The sequence below is a fragment of the Hipposideros armiger genome, unplaced genomic scaffold (assembly GCF_001890085.2).
Source record: "Hipposideros armiger isolate ML-2016 unplaced genomic scaffold, ASM189008v1 scaffold_46, whole genome shotgun sequence".
Lineage (NCBI taxonomy): Eukaryota > Metazoa > Chordata > Mammalia > Chiroptera > Hipposideridae > Hipposideros > Hipposideros armiger.
The window spans coordinates 1,978,496-1,983,091 of NW_017731396.1; the positions used below are offsets into that span (position 1 = coordinate 1,978,496).

Genomic DNA, 4,596 nt, shown 5'->3' on the forward strand with positions numbered 1-4,596 from the left:
ACAGCAGCTCAGCTCCAAGTTGAGCTGTTGTTCAGCATCTTAGCTGTAGAGGGCAGTGTCACTGGCCCTCATATGTGGGATCCGAACTGGGGCCCTCTGTCATCCCAAGCCAGTTCTTAACCAACACGCCACTCGGCCGGCCCCTGACCCCATTTTAAAAATGAGAAAACTAAGGCTCAGAGAGGTTAAATACTTGCCTAACATCACACAGCACCCCCAGAGTCATGGAAGTTGAATCCAGGCAGTCTAGCTTCTGGGGAAGGAAGGCTGACAGTGGCGAGGGCTAGGGTCTAAGGAGAGGCATCAAGGATGAGGTGGGAGCCAGAGGAAAATATCCCAGACAGTGGGGAAGAGCGGGTCTGGAAAATGGGAGATGAGAGAGTTTGGCCCCTTTGAGGAATCCCAGAGGGCTTGGGCTGGGCAGAACTGAAGTGTCAGTGAGGAGTGGTGGGAGACAGGCAGGGCCAGACCTCACAGAGCTTGTCGGCCATGGGGTGGAGTTTGGACTTGACTGGGAAAGCACTCGGGAGCCAAAGAAGGATTTTCACAGGATGCATGACCAGACTGGCGGAACGGAAGGGGAGGGAAGCCTGTTAGAGGAGAGATGGGGGAGGGAGGGGCCTCTCTCTGGACCATGACATCACTCTCTACAGGGCTGGTGCTAAGGGGAAACCCCACCTGCCCCAGCTTCCTGGGCCGAGGCCCATGCCGGTTGGCTCCCAGCATCCCGGCCTTTGCAGGATGTGCTGATCAGGCCATTTCCCATTGCAACCCCCCGTCGCCTTCCCAGAACCCCTCAGCCCTCTGGGCCCAGATCCCCAGCTTAAGAGCCGGAGGACAGCCACCAGCCAGCCAGAAGGGTCAACTCCGTGGCGTCTGACCTTCGTCTAGCAGAGATTAAACCAATTCCTAATTAATAGCTGTAGGATAGATAGATAGTTACTCAGGCACCACTTGCAAGCAATTTAAAGCTTGTCCTTGGGAGGCCAGTCCATAAATTATGCTTAATTAGTTGAGGGGCTCCCTGCGACACACCAGCTCAGGGACCTCCAAAATCAGGTTGGGGTAGGAAGGGGATGCTGAAGGAGCTACCCTGATACAAGCCTGTCTTTCCTTTCCCAAAACAACAGCTGTATTCTCACCTCCGCCAGCAGCTCCTGGAGTATTGCCAGGCTTGGGTCCCAGCTCAGCTGGTTCCTGGCCGTGCCCTTGACATTTCCAGGACGTGCCCTTGACATTTCCAGGACCTCAGTGCCTCATCTCTAAAGTGGGCCAGTAGCTCAGGTACACAGCCCTTTGAGAACTTGCCTAAGTGTATGAGTCAAACGAAGAAAAAAAAAAAGGATTTTAGAGTTTTTTGGAATGTGGAACCGAGGCTTAAGGGGTTATGGGGTCACTATGAATGCTAACTGTGGCGATGACTGTTCTATGATGACTTTTGTCCCTAACTCTAATATGCTTCTGTAAGGATTGCTGCTGCTTTTTGCACGTGTCGTGTGGGTGTGCAGATACCTTGTAGTTAGCTGGCTGTTGTCAGCTGCCTGTTGGGGATGTGTTATACATTCTGCATCACAAAGTGGCCCTGCTGCCCAAGGCAGGGGTGAAAGGCTCGTGACATGGCATTTGGTCCCCTGGGTATTGAGCACCGTCTGTGTCATTGCCCTGGCCAGCTTCCTGGGTGTGGGACCTGTGCAGTCACATAGGACCCCATGTTCAGAAGGGTCCTGCACTTGTTAATGTACTACTGTCACTGTCTTGAACTTCTCAATAATTTTGGAACTATGGGCCCCGAATCTTCATTTTGCATGGGACCACAGGAGTGATGTGACCGGTCCTTGTGACAGCCATACCGCATGGCTGGTCAACTTGTACCCTCCCGAGGCCCCCTAAGGGAAGCCCTGTTTCAAGGGTAGGCAAAATGATTTCATTCATTGGTTCACATACTCAGCAGGCACCCGATTACCAAGCCAGGTACTAGGGTGAGAGCCTCCATTCTAAAGAGTGTGTGTGTGTGTGTGTGTGTGTGTGTGTGTGTGTGTGTGTGTGTGTGTGCATGTGAGTGTTGGTGTGGAGGGGGAGGCGCGGGGAAGGGGCTCAACAATAAACAAGCAAAGAAATGACTATTAAAACTTCAGGCAGTGACAAAACGCTGTAAAGACAATAAAACAGGGTGGCGTGAGGGAGGGATTTAAATATTAACTTCAGTGAAAGAGAGGCTAGAATTGGCTCTGGTTTCAAGCTCTGCCTGCTGCATTCCTGGGGTGCTTTTAAAAGACCTGGGGTCATTTCTAGGTTCCCCCAACCCCCCACAAGGCCTTAAGTTGGTGAGGTCCAAGTAGGGGAGGCAGTGTGTGGGGTCCTTGAGCCCCGGGGACTTTTTACTCACATGTCTCCACAGCCCCGGCTTCTCACAGTGAACCCAGAAGGCCAAGTCTGGGAAGCAAGTGGGTGAGGAGAGGGCCTGCCTTGGTTTCTCCGCACACCTCTCCGTTCTCACTGTTCCAGGCGCTGCACCTAAGGCTTCTAACTACCCCGTGGACCCTGGAGAGGGTTTCTTGCACTTGTGACCTTCCCACACTAGCCTAGGGAGGACACTTTGGATTCTCTCCACTTCCCCAGGGGGGGATGGTGAAGCTCAGAGACGCCAAGTGACTCATCCAAAAGTCACACAGCAAATCAACTCCAGAGCTGAGTGCTGGCCTGCCCGGCCCCAGGCAGGCTGCTTTCCATTACTAAGGGCAGTTCAGACACGGGGCGCTGCCAAGGGTTTGCAGTCCAGGGCTGTCCCGACAGCTCCCTGGAATAAAGGGTGGCCCCTTGCTTGGTGGAGGAAGGGCGGGGGAGCAGCTGGTGGGGACACGTTGGCATCTGCTTACACCTGGAGAAAGGGTCTCCAGCACCAGCTCCGTTGAAGAGAAATGAGCTTCCCAGAAAGCGGAGTGCAAACACAGGCACGTCCCCAGTGTGGTGGGGCAGGAAGCCCAAAGCTGACCCGGGAAGCCCAGCCCTGGGGCTTGGAGGCCCCCTGGGGAGGCACAGGACCGGTCCCTCGTGGAGAGGCTGACCCCAGGTGGGAGGAAGCTGCCAGCGCCCAGGGATGCTCCAAAGGGGGGAGGTGGAGCTCCAGCTGGGTCGGTGCCCGCCAGGGGGGCGGTGGAGGAGGGCGTCGGGACGGTTCACGCTGCGGCCAGCAGACTGGCTGCTGTTGCAATGTCTGGTGGCGTTTGCAGCATCCTGTCCGTGTGTGCAGCTGGGGTAACCTCAGGCCGGCGTGGAGGAGCGTGTGTGGCTTGCAGGCTGCGCGGCCCGGAGGCTGCTGGCACCTTGCATGTCATTTACAGCTCTGGGTTCAGCCGCAGGTCAGCGGCGCCCGTGACATCACCGCGTTTGTTTACCGCTCGGCTGGAGGGAGGAAGCGCAGGCGGTCCCTGCTGCGGGCGGGGGACCCCCCCACCCCCNGTCCCAAACCAACGCGCCACTCGGCCAGCCCTAATCTTTCTATTTTAAAGCCAGCTGATGAGCAAATTTAATTCCTCCTGCAACCTTAATCCCCCTTTCCCATGTAAAGTAAGATATTCCTAGGTTCTGGGGATAGGATGTAGGTATCCTGGGGGAGGCCATTATTCTGCCAGCCACACTCCCTGAGCCCACTTTTCTCATTTATGACAGTGCTACTGTCAACCTCCCAGGGCCACTGGGAGGAATCCAGGAGATTGCTGACCATGCCAGCCAGGGGCTCAGAAAATGATGGTTGGATCTGCCCTGAGCACCAGCTGAATACACGGCTCTGTTGCAGGTGCCACCCAGAGTCACTAAGGATGGAAGATGTCACAGCCCCTGCTGCAGAGCAGCTGGCAATGTGACTAAGGCAGTAGAACGTCACGAGGGAAGGTTTGTCCTTGGAGAGCAAAACAAACAGGAGACTTTGACCCCACACTGGGTGGGGAGCTGCTCCACAAATGAGAAAACTCTGGGCCATCTGGAAACTCTGGGCTTCCTATGGGGGTAGATCTCCCAGGAGCAAGGTACTAGGGGCCCTCCTAGGTCACAGGGACCAGGAAAAAATACACAGCGTTCCCGGTTCCATCCTCAATCTAGCTAGGAAGATGGACCAGCAGCCCTCGGCGACACTATGGTGTGATGAGGGCTTTGATGGAGCAAACCATGGCAGGAGGCAGCAGGCGTGGCTTCCAACCAATCTTTGAATCTTAAAGTTCTTCCTACCTACAAAGCGACTTACAGAGACAATCTGATTTGTTGCTCAAAGCAACGTGATAAGGTAGCAGCTATTACTGACCCCATTTTATTTATTTTTTTTAAGATTTTATTGGGGAATTGGGGGGATGGGAACAGAGCTGGGGAATTGGGGAAGGGGAACAGACAAGTTGCTGTCCTTTTATTCTTCAATCTAGTTGTGGAGGACGTCGCTTCACTGGCCCAAGTTGGCACCATCATTGCGCTCTTTCGGGGCGAGGCAGATCAGTCGCCGGCTTCTGGACGGCTGCTCACGGCGGCTGCTGGCCGCTCACGCTGGCTGCTGGCTACACACGGTAGCCCATGGCAACCCACTGCAGCAGGGGCTGCAGCCTACGCCGT

The 4,596-nt window shown here is 55.2% G+C and overlaps 1 protein-coding gene and 1 long non-coding RNA gene across 4 annotated transcripts in view; one reads left to right on the forward strand and one right to left on the reverse strand.

Moving 5' to 3' along the window:
* Window positions 1–4,596, forward strand: part of DHRS3 (dehydrogenase/reductase 3) — a 44,578-nt gene that overhangs the window by 15,957 nt on the left and 24,025 nt on the right. The window lies entirely within an intron of this gene.
* LOC109381267 (uncharacterized) overlaps window positions 117–4,596 on the reverse strand; it is an 8,045-nt gene continuing 3,565 nt past the window's right edge. Inside the window, exons 2-3 of the long non-coding RNA XR_002123674.1 lie at window positions 2,387–3,402; window positions 117–1,308 (exon numbers count right to left, since the gene is read on the reverse strand). This is a non-coding gene — a long non-coding RNA (uncharacterized LOC109381267). The remainder of the gene's footprint in view (window positions 1,309–2,386; window positions 3,403–4,596) is intronic.